Source organism: Peromyscus leucopus, chromosome 6, assembly GCF_004664715.2.
Source record: "Peromyscus leucopus breed LL Stock chromosome 6, UCI_PerLeu_2.1, whole genome shotgun sequence".
Classification (NCBI taxonomy): Eukaryota; Metazoa; Chordata; class Mammalia; order Rodentia; family Cricetidae; genus Peromyscus; species Peromyscus leucopus.
The window spans coordinates 16,885,209-16,909,017 of record NC_051068.1 but is presented as its reverse complement, the minus strand read 5'-3'; the positions used below and the strand labels follow the sequence as shown (position 1 = coordinate 16,909,017).

Sequence of the window (23,809 nt, the reverse complement as noted above, 5' to 3'; positions counted from 1 at the left end):
CAATGAAGGAAAACAGAAAGCTTGTGAAGATGTAATTAAACAGAGGCCATGCACCAGCCCCAGTAAGCAGCAAAACTTAGTTTCCCTTCAATTCAGATAAAATAGTTTTTTCTGTACATTTCCTCAAATCAATCAAACAAATATTATCAAGCCATGGAAAGCCATCTATGACCCCCATCTCCACAGTGCACAGTGAATGACTGTGTGGACTCTTTACCTACCCCTGAATGTGGTGTCTATTGACTTGGGGATGTGCTAGCCTATTTATAATATTAATGTGTTCGCTGTAGTGGATCCTGTGTCATTTAATATTTACACCAATGCTAAGCATTTAATAAGATTTATCTATCATAGGAGTTCAAACCAACAATATTGTTTTTGGACAAACATAGCACAGTTTGTAGACACTGGCCCAGGACTTTATCCTCCAGAATTTTGAATATTAAATCAAAGCATCATTTCTAAATCATCTCTTCAAAAATTAATAATTTCAACAAACCAGATATCATGTGTGGCCTATGGACCAGAGATAGGGAAGGTAAAAAATATAACAGGTAATATTCTGGGATCAAGGGCTTTAGTAGGAGCATTTCAGTACTACATGTATATATTTATACATGCATATGATATATATGTATGCATATGTATATATCTGTATGTGTGTATATATAAATGTTTATGTATATGTATAGTTAAAGAATGGTTTAAGAAACTTCTCCCACGTTGTAATAACATAATGTATCTTAATACTTCTGTGATGTTATTTAAAGCTGTTTTAAATCAGGGAATTGATGTCAGTTGTCATTTATTTGATGACTATTAAAAACTTCCCCTTATGGTAGGACCTTTCTCCAGACAGATCTTTTCACTCTGCCAGCCATAGTTGTCATCACTGGCAACACTCATTTTATCAGACTCTTCAACCTTATGCATGGTTGCTCATGGAACCTGCTGATGTATCTTCCCCAAATACCTCCTGAAAATTCTCAATGAGAATTTGAACAATAGAAATGGGTAAGACCACAAGGCAAAAACAGAATGCTCTGTTACTTGACATAGTTTCAATCATATTTGACATCATAAACTCAATATAAAGAAAATGTGAATTACAGAATTGTGAGAAAACAAAAGATGCTATAAAAATTATATGAGACTGTGAAAGGGCTAAGAGTGTTATAAACATGTTTTTAATAGTATGGTGAATATAATATATTATAATAAAATGGGAAAACTTTAAATGATCTCATTGCAATGAATAATGTTTTATTTTTACTTTTAATGGTGTGTGTGTGTGTGTGTGTGTGTGTGTTTGTGTGTGTGTGTGTGTGTGCGCACGCGCGTGTGGCCCTATGAGTAACTGTGTGCCTGTTACTGTAGTGGTAACGTCCACGCTATCACCACCCATTCACCATGTCCGAGCATAGGGTTGTGGATCAAAAAACAGAGACAATAACAGCGGGTCATTAGTCTCAGCAGAATGCCCAATGCTGTTTATTGAAAGAAGGAGGAAACCTTAAATACAGGCTTACAGTACAATGGCAGAACCCTGGAGAGCAGAAGTTTGCTACTGATGTTCTATATTCTTACATCTAAGTTGTTTACACCAAATGCAGGATACACAAACAAAGAACCTCCAGTGAGCATTCAGGAGGAAGGAAACTGGCAGGGAATCAGCATAGGGAAGACATCTGGTCAAGGTCACCAAGCAAGGCAATAGCTAACTAAAAGGGGGGGGTGGCTAGGGCCCCAACCTGTTACCAGTAGCACTAGAAAAGGTTATCAGATGACATGGAACATAGAATTCAGGTAGTTATGGAACATCAGACTTGGGTGATAGGGTACTCAGGTACTCTGTAAGAGTCCTCTTAAACCTAAGATATATATCAAACCTTTGGCCAATATTTATTGTTAAACTGATTAAATTTGTGTTTTATCTTATTCTTTCTCTCTCTCTCTCTATCCCTCTCTCTGTGTCTTATATCTGTCTCTGTCTCTGTCTGTCTGTCTCTCTCTCTCTCTCTCTCTCTCTCTCTCTCTCTCTCTCTCTCTCTCACACACACACACACACACACACACACACACACACATACCACACACTCACAGAAACACTGGAATCTCTAGGTGTGTTTGTGTGAGTATTTCCACACGGGTTTAAATGATGAAAAGAGACTTCCTGAATATGTGTGCACAACTCTACTTATAAATGAATAAATAATGCTGAAACCAGCTAAGCACCAGCTTTAGTTTCTTCATGCTTAACAATGCAAACTCAGTCCTGTTACAAGAAGTCTCTGTATAGAATGGATAATCTAGATTCTTTGCATCTTACATAAATATGATTCTAACTGCATATATATTGCAAAGTTTCAAGGACACATTAGAAAGAAAAATGAGAGCTGAGAAGCTGCCAAAAGGAACTCTGAGTGAATAGCATTAAATTGTTGATCATTGATTGATTATTGATTGTTTTCATTGTCCTTTGGTGGAGATGAAAAGGAGGAAGTCTTTCATTGTGGTAGTTTGAATGGCATACCACTCATATTCCAGGCATCTCAATATTTGATACCCTGTTCTTGACACTGTTTGGTGGTTTATGTGGTTTGACCTTCCTGGAGGAAGTACGTCATTGGTTGGAACTTAGGGTTTCAAAACCCATGAAGCGTTTCCAGTGCACTCTCTCTGCTTCATGTTTGCTGTCCAAGACAAGAACCTCGGTCTCAGCTTCCTGTTTTAGTTGTGCTGCCTACCAGCAGTCCTGCTTCTCTGCTGTGATTGTGAAGGACTCTAATAATTCTGTATCTCTAAGATCCAAAGAAACACTTCCTTCTATAAGTCTCCTTGGTTGTGGTGTTTTACTAAAGCTGTAGAAATGTAACTAAGACCAAAGACCTTACTTCCAGGAGTAGCAAATCCATATCTAAGAAGAGGGAATCCTAATTGAGAAAATACCTTCCTAAGACTGGCCTGTAGTATAGTGAAGTCTGTAGAATATTGTCTTGATTAATGGTTTAATTTTTAGAGACCAGATCAATAGGAAAGTGTCATCCCTGAGCTATTGGTCCTGGGTTCTAGAAGAAAGCAGGCTGAAAAAGATAAGAGGTGCAAGCCAATAAGCAGCACCCTTCCATAGCTTCTGCTTCAGTTCCTGCCTCCAGGTTCCTGCCCTTCTTCAAATTGAACCCTGACATTTCTCAGCAACTGATTGCTTAATGGAAGTTTAACATGATGTGAATCCTTTCTTCTATAAGCTGCTTTTCTTCCATGTTTTTTCATAACAATAGTCCAAACTAAGGCACTGGCTAAGTTGAAAACAGTGCTGTTTTTTTTTCCTGAGATGTTAGAGTTCTTAGAGAAACAGAACATACATAAATGAATGTCTCTCTCTCTCTCTCCCTCTCTCTCCATATATATGTATGTATGTATGTATGTATGTATGTATGTATACATGTATAGATAGATAGATAGATAGATAGATAGATAGATGATAGATAGATAGATAGATAGATAGATGATAGATAGATAGATAGATAGATAGATAGATAGATAGATAGATGATAGGGAATTTATTACAATAGCTTTCATAGTGAGGTGGTGGTGGGTGAAGCCCGTAATACTGGTACTTAGGCAGCAGAGGCACTTGAATCTCTGAGTACAAGGCCAGTCTGGTCTATAGAGTATATCCAGGTCCATCTGGCTCTCTGCACCAAGAAGGATAGATGAGCAGAAAGCTCAGTGGTCCTAGCAGCTCAGGACACAAGATCCTCACAAAGGAAAGCAGTTCCCTGCCTCTTGCCCTGAAGGGGGAGAGGAAACCATAGCATTTGTCAGGAGTCCTGGACCAGGCTAGGCTAGCCAGGCCATACCCTGCCACTTCTTTCCATGCAGCAAGGCTTCCTTTCCAGAGCAGGAGGGTTGGGGTTAGGGTGGACCTGAGGATTAGGGAGGGACACTGAACTTTTCAAGCAAGAACTATTCAAGTCCCAACTCCTCGTCTACTGCCATCCCTCCACCAGCTCTGTCCATGCAGGGAGCGTGAGTACTGTTGCTGCAGGGCTTCAGGCTACAGCTGTCCTTTGGGGCCATCCAAGGTAAGGAGGCACCCTACCTTCTTGTACCCACTCACAAACACACACTTCCCGCTGACACCTACCTCTTTTCTCCCTGCTGACTAGTGGAGGAGAAGAACCCAGCTTTCTGCAACCAAAAGGCAGCAGAGGCCCTGGATGTTGCCAAAAAGTGGAAGCCTGTTTAAACACCAGCCAAAAACCTCATCATCATCTTAGGGGAAAGTGAGCATACAAGGCCTGGCCACCCTGGGGCCCTTGCTCTCCAGGTACCCAAGATCACTTATAGGTCCAAGAAGGCCTGGGGTTCAAATCTGTCCAGATTCTGTTTCTTTGGGGATGGGGGTACCCACAGTGACAGCCACTAGGATCCAAAAGGGACAGCTGGAAGGCCATCTAGGACCTGAGACACTCCTAGCCGTAGACCGATTCTGATATATGACTCTGTCCAAGGTGAGACTGGGACACACCTGGGATGGGGGTGGGAGTGGGGGCTGGAGATGGCTGGAGGAAGAAGAACCCAGAAGAACTAGATCCCACTTTGGCAACCAGGACAGTGCAGACATGTGCCAGGAAGCAAGGACAAATGTTCACCAGTAGCACAAGCTGAGAGTGTCTGTGTTCTCAGACATACAATGAGGACAGACATGTCTCAGAGAGTGCAGGTACAGCCACAACCTATCAAGGCCAACTACAAGACCATTGGCTTGATTATAGCTGCATGATCCAACCAATGCAACACTGCATTTGGCAACGAGGTCATCTCTGTATCATGCAAAGAAAGCAGGTAAGCCAGGCATGGAAGTGTATGCCATTAATCCCAGCATTCAGGAGGCAGAGCCAGGCAGATCTGAGTTCAAGGCTGGCCTTGTCTATATAGTGATGTCCAGACCAGCCAGAACTACATAGTGAGGACTTGTGCAAAACAAAGCAACAAAACCCCCAAATAAGTGTTTTAGCACCAGGCTAAGGAGCTAGAGGAGGCTTGGAGCACTAGGTGACCCACCTGATTATTGTCATTTCCAAGAAAGTCTGTGGGAGTGGTGACCATGACATCGATGCAGCATGCCTCTCCAGCTGGCACCTACACACACACACACACACACACACACACACACACACACACACACACAGTGAACATGATTGGTACTAGGATGCAGAAATGTCTGCCTCTGCAGTCCACTACAGCTGCAAGGACATTGCCTCACAGTTCATCTCCAACATGGACATTGATGTGAGCTTGAGGAATGAGAGATGAGGGCTGGACTGAATGTTGTTCACCACAGTATAGGCAGCCAGCAGCCAGAGCTCTGAGTCTTCAGTGGTAGCTGAGGAATTTGTAGGGGGAAGGTGTTGAAATGCAGCACAGGAGAAACCCTTCCAGCAAAGAAGTCCAGACCTCCACACTGTTGGCAGAGACAATGTTGATGCTGCAGGTGGTAGCTGACCCTTGATTAACTAAGCTCACTTGACTCTAGTCCAGGGTCCCACAGCTGGCTCCAGTGTCCCACGCCATTGCTCTCCTCAGATTCCTCCTGTCCCTCTGGTTCCCTGAACCTTGGCTTCAGGTTTCTAATCTCAGATCTGATTCAGGTTGCCAATGCTGCCACTCAACCATGGGCTCCAACAACAGACCTCACTCAGAGTGTTACACCCAGACTCAGAACCTGCAGCACTTCCCTCCCAGGCCATGGCAATCTAACAGGATGCCCTGCAGACTGAGGGGATGCCAGTCACAGCCACCCCTTGGCCAGCTCTCTCTGGTGTTTTTCACTGATCTCAGATCCCAAAACATGTGATGCCATGCATTCAGTCAGAGATCAGCCTATGACTGAGAAAGAGGACCATGTAGTCCCTTGATGTCCCCACAGGGCAAGGACTGAATGTGCTGGACTTCTTGACTCAGTGTCTACAGCTCATCCAACATATCCTGCAAAGGCTGATGAAGCCAAGATAACCAGTGGCCTTTGGACAGTCCTTAGGTGCCACCACTAAGCCTCAAACCAATGATATTCCTGACAACCTCCAGGGAGTGGTAATTCATAAATGTGGCTCTATGCCTGACTTGCACAGTAATGGCCAAGCAAAGAACATTTTCTTCAATCTTCTGGGAGGTTTTGGAATAATAAAATGAACTATTATACAATCTAATGGCAGCAGTGCTTTCCTGAAAGAAAAGCTGAGTGTTCAGGTCGAGGTGAGGTGAGAAATGGAAAGCAGAGTGATGGAGAGGAGCAGACTGTTGGAGGGTCATTGACAAATTGAGACTGGAGCAGCACAAGTGGCCCTGTACAAATGAGGGATGAGTCATGGTTTGCAGGTTCCACCTCCTAGCAATGAGCTTCAGGTTTGCAAGGATCAAACAGCTTAGCCACACACTGCTTAATCATTGCCTAAGACTCCACCCCTTAGCCAGCTTTAGATGTAGGGCAGGGGCTCTACAGAGCAGCTAGTGTACTAAAACAAAAGTATGCAAAGCTTATCCTGAAGTGTCCAAAGCCCCAGTGACACAGGACATGGCCCTGCTTCTGACTAGGAAGGACCCTAATGGGTCATGGCCAGTACAGTTTTCTGCCTCCCTGTAAGCAGGCCACTACAGACTCACAGGGGCTGCCTTGGAGTTAGCCTTGACTGGGCTCAGATTTCAGATTGGCAGAGACCAATATGCTCTCTCCAAGGTGTTCAGGGCAGATAACTGTGGTCACACCAGCTCTGAAAAACATCCAAACTTTCCACCTCACCATCCCAGGATGCAAGAGCAGTTCAGGAGGACCCCAGACTTCCCAGGTTCCACTGAATAGCAGTGAGCATGAACATGTGACTCAGGGATCTGGTTTTATGCTCTAGTGCTCCCAACTGCCTCCAGCAAAGATGGGAGTTCAAAGGTCACCAAATGGACAGCTCTAGGATGTTCATAGAGGGGCCCTGATGCAAGGAGCCTGGAATGCATGAGTAAGGGATCTGCAGCCTTTTGGGTGAGGAGGATGAGCTGAGACATCTGCCATAGGTACCCCACAGCTAGCAACACCTCATCCTCAGAGAAGTCCTCCTGGAAGATTTGGTCCATCATCCACTGGAGCATTTTCAGAAAAGTCACATAGTAAGAGGAGCAACCAGACCAGCAAGAGTACACTAGAGTCCAGATGCACAGAGCCCTGGTCTAGCTCTGGGGAAGCCTTTTCCCATAGCCTTTACTGCCCACTATGTCAAGGTCACACTGCAGGGTGCTAAGTGTCTACACGTGCCCCAGCAACACTGTTGAACACCTTTGCATGACAAGGTGATCTGGAGTGGAGAGCAGCCTGGCCCTGTCCTGCTCCAGCTCCTCCCAGCAATCCCCTAGTGACTGCTGCTCATATAGGCCAGTGTGAAAGGGGCTCCAGCTGCAGGATCTAGCTCCTGGCCCTTCTGCTCTTTAGCACTGGTCCTCAGAAGGCTGAGCAGCTGACCCAGGAACACCCTGCAGATGCCCAGGTAATGAAAGCTATTGGGGTCCAGCCCCAAATAACCTCCCAGAGTCCTCAGAAGAATCTACAACCAGCTGGGAAATCTACTTATATATGAATCAATATACTTATCTGAAGGTATATCAATAAATCTATTCACACAATGCTCTTTCTGTCCATCACTTTATAGTTCTAAGAAAGCTTCAACTCTGCCTCTAATCTCTCTGCTCTTCTCTCTTTTTTCTACCTCTTATCTAAATCTACAGCTTCCTTTCAGCTCTCCTTCTTATCTCCTCTCTTGCCTGACTTTTTACATTTCCAACAGGAGACTCCTTGCAATCCTGAGAAAAGTTCCAACACCCTCAAGTTCATAGAATAATCCTAGAATAGACAATAAGGAGCACAGCCATTACTATGGTACATTACTATAGTAGTTTCCAAGGTCACAGGACCAGAGGGACGGGCACACTGCCCAGTGTGACAAACTCTGAGACATAGCTTTTTATCAGCAGACTTGGCAAGCAAAGAATTGGCAGGCTTTTCTTAGGGTGTTTGGTCTTAGTAACCTTGGTAGACACCTGCGACTCTGACCTTGTGCATAACTGTAATGTTTTAAACTTATCTCTATACAAGGGCCTTTAATCTAGTTTGAACTTACTCTGAGATAAAAATGAGCTAAATTCATGCAGTTTGTCTTAGAGGAGAGATTATTATTTTTCTGCATTAGTCTGAGCAAAAGGAACAAAGCAGTTTTTGTCTAGAGTCCCATGGAACAATGGATCTGGCTATGAAAATATCCTAGTATATTTTCTATATATAAAAATTATACAACTAAATGAAAAGTCATCCTCCTGAACGCCCACAGATACATGTGCTCATCATATTGAGATATAATCATGATATGACATTTTTATGAATATGCATGGTAATGGAAAGACATCATAGGTGTTATTGCATAAGAAGTTTACAACAAGAAACAGCCAATTCATTCAAAAGGCCATAACCTCAACACGTCTAGAGTGACGGCTTAGTCCTCTACCAGAGCCCTTATTTCTCTTAGGTTGGCCTTTTGAACATTATTGGTCCCCTGTTGTTACTCCTACGACCATTTGCTACCAGCAGCTCTCAATATCTCCTTTTTTCATTAAATTAAAAAAAAGAAGATATGGCCCAGCAGTTAAGAGCACTGGCTGCTCTTCCAGAGGACCCGGGTTCAATTCCCAGCACCCACATGGCAGCTCACAACTGTCTGTAATTCCAGTTCCAGGGGATCTGACACCCTCACACCAATGCACATAAAATAAAGTTTAAAAAAAATTCTTAAAAAAAAAAAAGGAGAGATTCAAGATGGCGGAGACAAGCAGACACAGGTAGGCCTGTGGCAGCGGCCTGCGGAGGTAGACGGGTCCGGGGGCAGCAGCGGACAGGGACATTCAGGCCCAGCGGCGGCCCACATAAGTAGACAGGCCACGCGGCGGAGACAGGCGGACGCAGGTTGGCAACTCTCGGAGGTGGACAGGCCCGGTGGCAGTGGCCGACAGGGACATACAGGCCCAGCGGCAACCGGCAGAGACATACAGGCCCGGTGGCAGCTCGCAGAGGTGGATGGGCCCGGCAGCAGTGACAAGCAGAGGTAGGTAGGCCCGGGGTGGTAGCCGGCAGAGACATACAGGCCCGTTGGCCTCCCGCAGAGGCAGACAGACCCAGTGGCAGCTGACAGGGACATACAGGCCCTGCGACGGAGACAAGTGGACTCAGGTGGGCCTGTGGCAGCGGGCCACAGGGGTGGACAGGTCCGGGGATGGAGAGGGGAAGACGCAGCTTGGAACGGGGACACCCCTAGCCCCAACACCTGGGGAAGAGGCTATCTCCGTGGGTCGGAACCAGGGCGAGTCTGGACACTCCGTCTGGGGACAACCCAGGGCCCAACTGCTGATCCTGTGAAACCCAACAACTTGGAGGTGTTGGTGAGACTACCCTGCTCAGCTGAAACCCATCTGGGAGAGGATTCAGATGCCTACAGTTTGAAGTCTGAAGATCAGCTGAGGAGTTGACAAATGAACAAAATGTGACCTGGGAACACAGAAGAAAGAGCTACCCAGCCACCAAACCAGATCACCAGAATCAGAAGTATATAATTCACCGACTGAAATCAGCTGTCCCTGAAGAAACAGCCCAATAGCACCAATTTAACCAAGAACCCCTACTAAACCAAGACTAAAAATTAGAACAAGAGAGGCACTCTCAGACACAGACACAGACACCACCTGCACCGCACAAAGGAGTAAACGCCAGTGCAAAAATATAGGCAACAACATAAAGACCTATATGGCAACATCAGAACCTAGTGATTCTACACCTGCAAGACCTAAACATACCATGACAGAAGAAACAGAAGAAATCAACCCTAAAAATGACTTTAAGAAGATGATAGAGGCCCTTAAAGAAGAAATAAAACATTCCCTCAATGAGGAAATAAAAACTTTCCTTAAAGAGGAAATGAAAAACTACCTTAAAGAGGAAATAAAAACTTTCCTTAAAGAGGAAATAAAAACTCTCTTAAAAAGGAAATAAAAACTTCCCTTAAAGAGGAAATGAAAAACTCCATTAAAGAGGAAATAAAAAACTCCCTTAAAGAAATGGAAGAAAAAAACGAACAAAAAAATGGGAAGAAATCAAATCAAGCCAAGAAAAAGCAATTAAACAGATGAAAGAAACATTCCAAGATCTGAAAAATGAATTTGAGATAATAAAGAAAACACATGCTGAGGGAATGCTGGAAATAGAAATCCTGACAAAACGAACAGGAACTACAGAAACAAGCATAACCAACCGATTGCAAGAGATAGGACAGAGAATCTCTGACACTGAAGACACGATAGAGAAAATAGATTCGTCAGTCAAAGAAAACACTAAAGACGAAAAAGTCGTAACACAAAACGTCCAGGAAATTTGGGACACCATGAAAAGACTAAACCTAAGAATAATAGGGATAGAAGAAGGAGAAGAATACCAATTCAAAGGCACAGAAAATATATTCAACAAAATCATAGAAGAAAACTTTCCTAACCTAAAGAAAGAAATACCTATGAAGATACAAGAAGCTTACAGAACACCGAATAGGCTGGATCCAAAAAAAAAAAAGTCCCCTTGCCACATAATAATCAAAACACTAAACACATAGAACAAAGAAAAAATATTAAGAGCCGCAAAGGAAAAAGACCAAGTAACATATAAAGGTAAACCCATCAGAATAACACCAGACTACTCAATAGAGACTATGAAAGCTAGAAGATCATGGACAAATCTCATGCAGACACTAAGAGACCACGGATACCAACCCAGACTATTATACCCAGCAAAACTCTTAATCACCATAGGCGGAGTAAACAAAATATTCCAGGATAAAACCAGATTTAATCAATACCTGTCTACAAACCCAGCCCTACAGAAAGCCCTAGAAGGGAAAATTCAACCCAAAGAAGCTAAACACATCCATGAAAAATCAAGCAATAGATAATCCCACACCAACATATACCACAGAAGAAACAAGCTGGCATAGCTATCCTAATATCTATAGAAAAAGGATGTTTCAAAAGAGAAGAAGTCTTGTGGCAATGCCTCAGTGGTGCAGGTAACTACCAGAACTCGGAAAAGTTGGTTGAACTTGGGATTGACTGGGAGGCCAAAGATTTAAAAAGCAGAAGATTCTCTCAAGACACAAGTTGTGTGATAATAGTGTGTTTTGTGTGTGAATGAGAATTTGTAAATGTTGAATTCTAGGCTTCGACAATCATTGTCAGTGCAGATCATGCTGAAAGTATTTATGTTTTAAAACTTAAATTATAAAGCTAGTTACGTCTTTCTAACAACTAGTTTTAATGTTTATGAGCATATTTTACCTACATTACCTTTTCAGGATGTTGAGAAAGATGCATCACAAGCACAGGCTAGAGGCTGGGGGCTAGATGGTTTTGAGGAAGAGGTCTTGGTGGACTCTTTCATAGAGCAAAGGGAAGCAATGCCTTCTGGGAAATGAGCTAAGTTTTAATCTAGTCTTTAAGATTAGAAGTCAAAAACAAAAATATTAAGGAAAGGAAAACCTAATTGATCTTTGAAGTATTGTTGTGTGGAATTGAGTGGGACTTTTGAGGCCTTTCTTCCAGAAAACAAGGACTTGGTTGTCAGGCCTATATTAGGCCTAAACCTTGGTGCCATGTAGTTGTACTTAAATCATTTCAATGGAAAGTGTCTTAGTGATTGGAACTTCTAGTGCAGTTTGGAGTTCTTCCATTTGAAAAATGTGATATTTGTATGGGATTGTTTGAATCTTGTTTTCTAGTCCCTCCCCATCACCATCCTCATAGTCTGAAGGTAGATTTTTCTCTTGATAAAGGAACAAAAAAGGTGAACATCTTGTTTGTAAATAGGTATCTAATAACTAGTGGTAAACTTGAAATGGTAGAATTCTTTAAAGCCTAATTCTAGGTAGCCTTAAGAAAATGTATCTTAATTATTTTTGAACCTGTATTCACCTTGTTTTTTTCAAATATCTTAAGTTATATTTTCTTTTTCAGAGCTGCTTCTTATTTGGGGCTACTTTTTTTTTTAATTGAGGCGTAATTCATAAAAGGGTATATTGTTTTGATGAGACTTTTTACAACTGTGGCTGGATGTCTTTCTTTAGTCTTCCCCAGAGGACCATTTTACTTTTTTAGAGTTACTTTTTAAAGTCATGAGGTCAACAACTTGGACTACTATGCATGTAAGTGCTAATGCAAATTAAAGCCCAAGTTGACCTCCAGCAGCAGTTCATTCTATGTTGACAGTGAGAGAACACTTTGCCTGTTAGGATACTGTTACTCGTGGACTGAAATGCTGAAGAAACCCCTCCCCCTATTTTGTTTTTTGCAAAAATCAAGGTATATTCTAGGGTTTCCTGGTTGACCTCAACAGATAATCTGAGATGATAGTCTTAGTTCAGAAATGATCTGAATGTAGATTAACAGTCTACGTGTACAGCTGGCTAAGTGAGATCGCTTTCACAGTTCTGCATGTACCCCACCGGCTCCCCATTAGTCACTGAACTCTTAAAACTGATATTGTAACATTATCACAATGTTTTGTGCCAATTTTATAAACTTTACAGTGCAATATGTGTTCCTTTTCTGAGGCAAACCAAAGGTATATTTCTCAAGGTTCTGCTGCTATCAGCAGCGTTGATGGAGGATTTTTTATACATTTGTAATAGATAGAAATAAACCAGAAAAAAAAGAAGAAAAAAAAAGTGGTGGAGGAAAAGGTGAACACTGCAAGAATACTCAAAAGGGCTGAGAGTTGCAAATGCCAAGAATGGCTTTGCATAGTAAATGGAATAGAACAGCTCTGAACTATAGCTTACTTTTCCTGGTTTGGTCTGACAGAATGATTGAATGCTTTTGTACAAAAATCAGAGCCTTAAAAACAAGGATTTGGTGAGATTGTAAAATGGTGTGCCACTTTGGCAAAACAGTTTGGTGGTTGGTCAAAATGCAAAACATTGTTACTCTGTTACTCAACAATTCTACCCTTAGGAATATATCCTTAAACTACTGAAAATGTGCACCTATGAAACATGTACATGAAGGTTTAAAGCAGTGTGTTGCTAATAGTAAAAAAGTTAAAACAACTCAAATAGCTATCAAATACTGGAGAGAAATAAAATGTGGCTTATTCATACAATAGAATATTATTAAGACATAAAAATGAATGAGAAACTCACAGATTAAATTACTTTGGTGAACCTTCATAATTTCATTTGTAGATCTTTCCATTTGTAATTTATAAATACATTTGGGGTTATAAATTATAAATGTACTGCCTCCTGTCAACATTGTATACTTCTATTTGATGATTTCTGTGTCAAACATTATATGGAAATGTTTCCAAGTAAAAAAAAAAAGTTGAGCCGGGCGTTGGTGGCGCACGCCTTTAATCCCAGCACTCGGGAGGCAGAGCCAGGCGGATCTCTGTGAGTTCGAGGCCAGCCTGGGCTACCAAGTGAGCTCCAGGAAAGGCGCAAAGCTACACAGAGAAACCCTGTCTCGAAAAACCAAAAAAAAAAAAAAAAAAAAAAAAAAAAGTTGTAAATTAATAAAATAGCCTTAGCAAGATTCCAAATTCATGCCCTATGCCTACACTAAATATTGCTACTTTGGAATATTTAGTTACATAGTTGAAAATGGTTATAAGTAAAATATGGGGTTTTGTTGTTTCAATCTTTACTTATTAAAGAAATTGTATTTGCTAAAAATAAATAAATAAATAAAAAGAATTGTAAAAAAAAAAAGAAGAAGAAAAAGAATTGGTAAATCTCCCTAGGATAGTGACTAATATGAATAAATTAAAAGTCTGGAGAGGACTGAAAGAATGATAGGTAATGATTCAATAATTAATATTGATATTTAATCAATATTTGTATCAATAATTTATATTCACATTTAATAATCAATATTCGTAACCAATAATATGTATTTAAAGAATGATCAATCAATAATCTATATAGATAGTAAGCCGAGAATCAGTTTAACCATCTAGTTCTAGTATGCTTGAAAAGCAGTCACACAAGACAGTATATTTACACAGGCTTTAGGTGACAGCAATTGTTTTATTACATTTATTTACATGTATTTATGAGATCTTAAGATGACTCATCAGGGCAATGCACATTGCTGTATAAGCACAATATGATTGTTCCTGGGAACCCATGGTAGAGAGATCCACGTCCTGAAAGTTGTCCATTGGCCCTTACACATGAGGTATAGCATGTACCTACACTCACACATCAAACAGACACAGACATCACACACACTTCTCTCACACATATATACACAAGTACACATGAAGCACACACAAATGCACATATATCACACACATAAACACATACCACACACACAAATACACACACACTCAAACATAAACTAAACTTATACACAAACACACACATACACACAAATATACTCAGTAACATAAACAGACACACAATCATGCACAAACACACATAGATACACATCACACAAACACACATGGATCACACACCCCCAAACACACAAATAAACACAAACACATACACACAAACATAAATACAGAGAGAGAGAGAGAGAGAGAGAGAGAGAGAGAGAGAGAGAGGGAGGGAGGGAGGGAGGGAGGAGAGAGAGAGAGAGAGAGAGAGAGAGAGAGAGAGAGAGAGAGAGAGAGAGAGAGAGGAGAGAGAGAGGAGAGAGAGGGAGGGAGAGAGAGAGAGAGAGAGAGAGAGAGAGAGAGAGAGAGAGAGAGAGAGAGAGAGAGAGAGAGACTTTCCAAAGCAGTATTAGTATTTAAAGAAACTTAAGGATATGTGTGGTGAATAAATTTACACAGGACTGGATTTTTTTGTTCAATTTTTAATGTAATTTGTATGACATAACAGTATGTTCTGAAAAGTTCTGATTCATAGAACTAGTCTGCTCTTGTATCCATAAAAGTAATATTGTCAAAGTATAATACTTGGAGTACTTTGGCTACTATGAGGAGAGGGTGAATAAATTGTTTTTTCACTTAATATTACTGACTTAAAAGAATCATTTTGAGTTTCATCTATAGCATAAAAAGACATTGTTTTGTTTTTGTTTGTTTTTATTGACACATTCTTTCTATGAAGCCCTGACTTCTTGTAACTTGCTATGTAGACCAAGCTGATCTTGAACTCCCAGACAGATCCTCCTGTCTCTGCCTCCCAAGTGCAGCAGAGTGTGGGGAGAGAGATTTAGATAGGATGGTCTGTGAGATCCACAGGAGATGTGGGCATGGTGAAGGGAGGCTTTGTGTTCTACCTGCTACATCTTCCAAAATGATCCCTGGGACTGAGGAGGGGATTGAGATATACATGTGTTAGGTTGAGCATTGCCCAATAATGTTTTATTCTCTGCACTTTGGCCAGATATGTATCACCATGTAAATCACAATCTACTTTAATTAGAAGCATTAACTTGAGGGATGAGAGGTCCATTGATCTATGGATACAATGGTAAATTATTTTAAGTCAGTTTAATTCTTTGTCCCCTTAGCAGCATAATAGCAGTACATTCTTCCCTAAAGCCCTTGTCTGTCCTTAGATTCTTAGTCTGATAGTAGCACCAGATATGTGTATGTATCCTGTGGAGAAGGACTAAGATACAGTCAGGAAGAAGTTGCTTTATCCCATATTTGTGCTACTATTGCACTGGTGGGTATGTTTTGTCAGGTTGGTCATTATTGTAGCTTGAAGCACTTGCAGTTGGGCAAGACTGATGATAACTTGTCTCCTTGCTGATGATAACATGCTTGCATAGCATGATCCAGCACTATGACAGCAAGTCAATGGAGATAAAGCTTCTGTATCTTTTCCAGTTTGATATTTTTTTTTTTCGAGACAGGGTTTCTCTGTGTAGCTTTGCGCCTTTCCTGGAACTCACTTTGTAGACCAGGCTGGCCTCGAACTCACAGAGATCTGCCTGCCTCTGCCTCCCGAGTGCTGGGATTAAAGGCGTGTGCCACCACCACCTGGCTCCAGTTTGATTTTACCATGCTTTATACTTAAGCATATGGTGGCTTCAGCAATAGCGTCTCACCATCATGTTCTTGAGGATAATCAAGAGCAATAACAATACAATGTAATATTTCAGAGGTGTTTAGGACCTAATTGGCAAGAACTATAGCAGAAGTAACTTATACACAGCACAGAGTTTTTATGTGTTATCCTCTGTTGTCTAGTAGGGGCACTGTTCCTCTGTTTAAGAGTAACTCCATTTTAATTCTGTCTCTCTCTCTCTACTCTCTCTATTTTCTTTTCTGTGCATATGTTTGTGACTTTCTGTGTGTGAGTGTATGTTAATAATATTAAAGTATAATCAATTTCCATGTCTTTTTCAAAAGGTCTTTGGCTTTATTTAATTCTTTCCCTTCACCGTCTGGTAGCCCACCTCCACTTCCCATCCCAGTTTAATTTCACTTGGTCCATTTTTCCTTTTTTATCTGTGCATTCTATCTCTGCTCTATTCATAGCTGTTGCCATGGCACTTCATTAGTTTCGTGAACGTTATGGGTCTTGCAATTGAAACACATATCTGAAGATTTAACACCAACTTCCACAGGGACAGAAAACATGTGATGTTTATCTTTCTTGGTCTGGGTTACCTTTATCAAAATAACTGTTTCCAGCTCCATCTGTTTAGTTGTGAATTCCATAGTTTCATTTTTTCCCCCAATATCTGGATGACATTACCCTGTATGACTAACAATTTTCATTATTCATTCATCAGTTGATGCAAATCTAGGGTGCTTCCATTTCCTGGTTATTATAAATATAATCACAATAAACATGAACTAGCAGATGTCTCTAGAAGAGGATGTGGACTCCCTTTTGTATATATATGGAAGTGGTATTGCTGGGTCATATGGCATATCTAGAGTGACCTTTCTGAATAACTGCCACACTGATTTTTAAAATGGTTGCATCAGTTTACATTCCCTCAAGACTTGAAATGGAGTTTCTTTTCCTCATATCAATGACAGCATGTGTCACTTTTTTTTTTTTATCTTAGGCATTCTGACTGGGGTAAGATGAAATTAGAGAGAAGTTGTAATTTGCCTTTCCTCAATAGCTAAGTATGTTAAACACTTTTGTTTGTTCTTAATTTGTATTTTATTTTTTGAAAATTCACTATTTAGTTCTATTTCCCATGATTAACATTTAAAATATAAACACATAACAACTCCCTTCTCCTTCCTGTTTCTAATCATTTCATGGCCCCCACTTACTCCATCTCAAATTGGTTGTCTCTTATTTTCTGTTATTACTTTTATATGTCTATGCACATAAAAATTTAAATATAAGCTGCTGAGTTCATTTGGTAATATATATATATATATTTATACATATATTTTTTTTATTTTTTATATATATATATATATATATATATGAATACAAGACAGACCACTTTGTTTTTGGTAACCAACTGGGAGGCTCTTGCCTGGGAAAATTAATCCTCCTTCTCTCAACACTCAGTAGTTTTCTGCAGTACTTTGTTTAGGGATAGATTCTTATTAGATTCCTTTCCCTCACCTTATCTTAGCATATCTACTGATCATGTTTTCTTCATCACCTGAGATCTTGCAGATCTTTCAGATCTCAGGGTCTGTCCACCCTGCCAGCTGTGGTTTTGGGTTCCCAGATCCTGTATGATACCTCCTCTGGAGGATCAGGTCTCCTCTTCCAGGGCCCTGTGGTTTCAGTTGATGGCTGCCCTGCTGTCTCCACTGGTCATGATCTTAGAGCAGTCCTCCAGTGTAGCAGAGAAGCACTCCCCATTATGCCCATTTCCTCAGGGCTGAAGTCACAACAGGATTCTCAGGTCCTCTGAGTCAGACTAAAAGAAAGTCTGGAAAGGCATTTCCTAGGAAAAGAGAAACATCATGAACAAGAAGGTGGATTGCATAGTTAGTGTAACAAATGTTATACTTTATTGTGCTGATGGCCATCACACAGGGTTCACAGTCTGAATTCCTAGCTATGGTCCTAAGCCTATTTCCCCAATACTGTTGTGTAGTCAAAAGTTTTCTCCTGTCCCACCCAGCCCTATGGTCCTGCAGCCACTTATAAAATGTCACTCAGGGGACTAATAGTATTTACAAACTGTATGGCCTATGGCAGGCTTCTTGCTAGCTAGCTCTTATTGTTTAACTCAACCCACAACTATTAATCTATGTATGGACATGTCTTTGGTAGCTTTATCAGTCTGCTGGCATATTGCTCCTTAGGCAGCAGGCTGGCATCTATCTAGACTCTGCCTTTCTCTTTCATGTCTCTCTCCTTGGATTTCCCACCTGCCCCTAAACTGCCTTACCATAGGCCAAAGCAGATTATTTATTAACCAATGGGAACAACATATATTCACAGTGTACAGAAAGACATCCTCCAGCACCGTTGACCTATGTAGAGTATTTTGGTTGAAGGTCTGTTCCAGTCTTTAAAAGATGTCTCTAATTAGAGAGTGAGGATCCTGGGTGAGACTTTCCAGCCACAATGAAGTTCAAGGTGGCATATCTCCAGATTTGGAGAGCAGAGCATTACTCTTGGTCTTTGCTTATAAACTGTCCAGTGGACATCATGGGGTTCTAAGACTGTGTCTGGTTATCCTGAGTGAGTGATGTCATTGAATTCTGGTTATCAGGTGCAGCCTTGGGTATAGTGGAGTTCCTGACTATGCTATTTTTACATGTCTAAAGACATGTATGTTTTTACTATGCTCATTATAGTAAGGCTTCTGATTCACATATGGCTGGCCATGAATAACAAATAATACATCAGAATGCCTTGGAATTAATAATGGCATGGCTTTTTCTCATGAAATGAAAAAACAGGAAAAATAACAGTTACCTGTACAATAAAATTACCCTGTGCAAGGTATTGGATTAAAACAGGCATCTCAGAAAACATAACCAGTGTCACGGAAGTGCCTTATTTCCACTATGTTCAATTTGGAAGACAAGGAGCAACCTTGCTATTATTCCTACACTGGGTGAAATGTAAGACAAATACTTCATATAATCTATCATGAGGCTTCTGCCAGCGGCACATTACGCTGTGTGGTAGATTTAGTCTTTACTAGTATTTTTTTTTTTAAAAAAAGAGGTTTCTGGGCTACACGCTGCTTTGATAAAAGCGTAGACCCACTATTTCTGAGACTTAATGACTCCCAGAGCTGGAGAAAACGTACCACTGCCATGTTGAAAAGCTGAAGGGGGCGGAGCCAGCAGCCACAGCGCTGTTTCAGGCTTAAAAGGCTACAGTTTAAAGCAATAAGTTCACAATAAGACTGATTCAGATGAAATAGTTTATAATGCATGTAAAAATGTACGTAGGCTTAAAAAATATATATATACCGTTATATAAACAAATAGTATCTAAAAATAAAGTGTTTAAAAAAAAACAGCAAAGGTAATAAGCCACGTAAAGGTGGCTATCACACATAAAATCTGGATTATGTTGTCTTTGATATTCGTAACTAAAGAAAAACATTTGATTATAAAAGCTGTTCAGTTATGCCAAAATGTAAATTTTAAAGATACCTTGACTTCAAAATTTGGATATAAGGATATGTTACTTTGGAAAAGAGGTTCTGTTTTTGTTTCCACAGAAAGCCAGAGGCTGTGGATTTGTTCCAGATTAAGATACATCAGGTTTCACCAGCCAAGACCCCCCCCCCCAAAGGTCTCCGATGACACCATGGCCCAGATGATCCAACATCTAGCGGTTTCAAGGCAACTGGTTCACATAATACAGCCTCACAGACTACCCCATAGGCCTAAAATTTTCTTTGCGCCCCCATAAGATACAGCGACCCCTCCAGCAGGAAGTAGTAAGAGATGCTACGCCCAAATTCCCAAATATATCAAGCTGGCTTTAGAGGTGGAATTGGCTCACTCCCCCTCTAAACCTAGACATATTGCTTAAAAAAAAATGATTAAGAGATTCTTGTGTCCCAAATCAGAAGAGCCCTCTGGCGTGGGACAGAGAAAAAAACAGTATTTTTATTTAAAACAGGTTGATTAAAAATGTGATCTTTTTCTAAAAAAGAAAAGGGGATATGATATAGATATATAGGAGGATATGGAGATGATAAGATAAAAGGGTAGATTAATGAACCTACTTTTAAAGAACAACTTGTTTAAAATGTTTAACATTGGTATAGATTTTAGTTTATGTTTAAAATGTTTTACATTGGTATAAATTTTAGTTTATTGATACAAACTTGAAGTTAATTTTGTTATACTGTATATATATATATATACATATATATATATTTCTATTCTTGTTTGAGGTTATGTTTATGTAACTCATTTAAAATTGTAATGGATAATTAAAAAATAGATTAATAATTAGTCATCTATGATAATCATATCTGTAGCCATGTTAGTTAAGTCTTCTAGGTTTACATAGATATATTTCAGATAGATAGGTAATCTTCAAACACTTAATAGACCTAGAGAAAATGGCATTTAAATAACTTAAAATTCTGTTGACATGAGACACAATTGCTCCTGGCTGCACCAATTGATCCCGAGAGAATGTTGGGCTTCTAAGACATTTCCATTGGAAGTTTGTCTTTTTGGCACAAAATGGCCTACTGGGCAAAGAACTGCCCTTGCCTTTATGGCTGACAGTACAAATGCAATGCTGTCCTTTCTGGACAAGCGGGACACAAGGAAAGCAACCACTGTACTCTGCCAAGACAGGGTAAGATGGTCTCTCAGAATTCCTGCTTCTGAAAATGGTCTGTCAGATACTCTAGGCCTGTAGCCAATTTGAATGCACCAACAATGCTGAGAAACATTAGGTGACTGTCCAGGCTGCCAGCTTTCTTGGTCTACTTTTGCAAGATTCCCGAAAGTTGCTTGCATCCATCTACCATTTCTCAGGTACCTTTATGTTCCTTCTCAGGTCTTTGAGATGGTTGAAGACTAGATAGTTGTAGTTTCCTCAATTATGAGAAAAGATAAGTTAGATATAAAACCTTAAACTCACAAATATAAGATAGATAGGACATTTTCTTTAATATTGTAACTGCAATTCTTGCTTGATAATTGTTTTGTTATATGTAATTTTACCATGTTAAAGTTAAAACCTTCCTTTTTAAAAAAAGAAAAAAGGGGGAAGTGCTGTGGATATTGCTCTATATAAATAAAACACTGATGGCCAGTGACCAGGCAGGAAGTAGGTTGCCAGGCAGGAAGTAGGTGGGACAAGGAGAGAGGAGAATTCTGGGAAGCGGAAGGCTGAGGAGAGACACTGCAGCCACCGCCAGGACAAGCAGCATGTAAAGACTCTGGTAAGCCACCAGTCACGTGGCAAAGTATAGATTTATAGAAATGGGTTAATTTAAGATAAAAGAACAGTTAGCAAGAAGCCTGCCACGGCCATACAGTTTATAAGTAATATAAGCATCTGAGTGATTATTTTATAAGTGGATTGTGGGACTGCAGGGCTTGGGGAACCTGGAGAGAAGCACTCCAGCAACAATGGGGCCTTGGATGGATCCACTGAAAATTTCATGGTCTTATAAATTATGGTATGGAACCAAACATACTTTTGGTCTTTCTCAATACTGTGGGTTCATTGTTTTTTCACACAGGAGAACGTATCATACTTCCTTGTGAACATTAATACTTAGTACCTGTGGTAGTCTAAGTGTAATTGGTGCTCATAAGCTCAAAGGGAGTGGCACTATTAGGAGGTGCAGCTTTCTTGCAGTAGGTATGGCTGCTGTGGGATGGTCTGTATGTCAAATGTGTTGCTCTGATTGGTCAATAAATAAAACACTGATTGGCCAGTAGCCAGACAGGAAGTATAGGTGGGACTAACAGTGAGCAGAACTGAGAGAACAGGAAGGAGGAGGGAGACACTGCCAGCCACCGCCATGACAAGCAGCAAGTGAAGATGCCAGTAAGCCACAAGCCAAGTGGCAAGGTATAGATTTATAGAAATGGATTAATTTAAGATATAAGAACAGTTAGCAAGAAGCCTGCCATGGCCATACAGTTTGTAAGCAATATAAGTCTCTGTGTTTACTTGGTTGGGTCTGAGCGGCTGTGGGACTGGCAGGTGTCAGAGATTTGTCCTGACTGTGGGCCAGGCAGGAAAACTCTAGCTACATATGGCCTTGTTCGAGGAAGTGTGTCACTGTGGGAGTGAGCTTTGAGGTCTCATATATGCTCAAGTCACTCCCAAATTCCCAGACCATTTCCTTTTCCTGTGGGTCAAGTTGTACAATACCCAGCTCCTTCCCCATCACCATGTCTGCCTGCACACCACCATGTTGTACCATGATGATAATGGACTAAATCTCTGAAAATGTATGTCACCTCAATTAAATGTTTTTCATTTATAAGAGTTGTCATGATCATGGTGTCTCTTCACAGCAATAGACACCCTAGTTAAGACAGTAAATGATTTATTACCCATTAGAAAGAAAATATGAGAATGCTGCTAATTTTACGTTTGATACAATCATATCACACATAACCTTGTGGTGTTGCTCTTCATGTGTTATTAATAGAAAACTCAGTAATCCAGTATAGTCATTCTTTATTTCATGTAACATACAATAACAGTTATTTAAGTTAATGTGTTGATTGAACAACATATTATACTATAATTGTGTGTCAACAACCTCCTTTATTTTTTGATCCCAGTAAAATTAAAAAAAGAGCAGTATTACAAAAATTTCAATATGATACTTGAAACATTTCTAACTATTTTAGAAAACATTCTTAAAAATTCATTGGGTTACTGGCAGCTGGAATATTTATTTTAATAGGCATTATTTCAGCCTCCACAGTTGGAATCTTAGCATACAACAAAATGTGCAAACAACTCAATTTTCAAACAAACTAGTTAAAATATTTTTAAATTAGAAAAAGTTCAAGAAAAATTGATATTGATTTTATAGAATGATTGGATGGCAGAAAACAACCTAGGAATGTAAACTAAAATTTCTCCCACTTCCAATTCTCTTGAAATATAAGTAAATATACAGGAAATTCCTTGGAAGCTCCATCTTGTGTAGAAAATTGCAGTACTTTGAATAATAAGCCAATGGTATAGAAGAAAATGTTTACTGGAATTTATTTTAAAATATTCTATATATATTATTTATTAAGCTGTTTATAGATAGTGAGTTCTAGGCCAGCTGGAACTTTCTAATGAGATCCTGTAACAAACAAAATGCAAAATTATATTAAACTATATTTGTGAGTGTGTGTGTGTGTGTGTGTGTGTGTGTGTGTGTGTTTTATTAAGACACGTCTTATTATCATACTCCCTATGTAGACCAAGCTGATTTGAATTCAAGAAAATCTGCCTGGCTCTGCTACATACCGTGCTTGGCTACGTTCATTTCTGAGACTAATTTGACAGGGACCAGTGGTGACACTGGAAATGACATCGTCCTGAATCTCCTGTGCTCTTCTTTATTTAGTTTTGTTCTTCTTTCACTCGTGCCTGTGTGTGTGTGCGTGTGCATGTGTGCGTGCATGTGTGTATGTGTGTGAAAGCATATAACACATGCTTTCCTCAAACTGCCAGTGGTCTTCCTGCCTCTGTACTCCCATTTATTGCTCAAGTGGTCTCTCCTAAAACGATTTAGTGAGACTTGAGAATGGTCAGATAAAAATACCAGTTCTGTGAAAGATGAAAGACCCAGAGACACAGCCTCATGCTGTGTTGCTGCAAACTGGGTGTTC

The 23,809-nt window shown here is 40.3% G+C and overlaps 1 pseudogene; it reads right to left on the bottom strand.

The window, feature by feature from the left end:
• Positions 1 to 23,511, bottom strand: part of LOC114688135 — a 48,021-nt pseudogene extending 24,510 nt beyond the window's left edge.
• Positions 23,512 to 23,809: the final 298 nt, after the last annotated feature.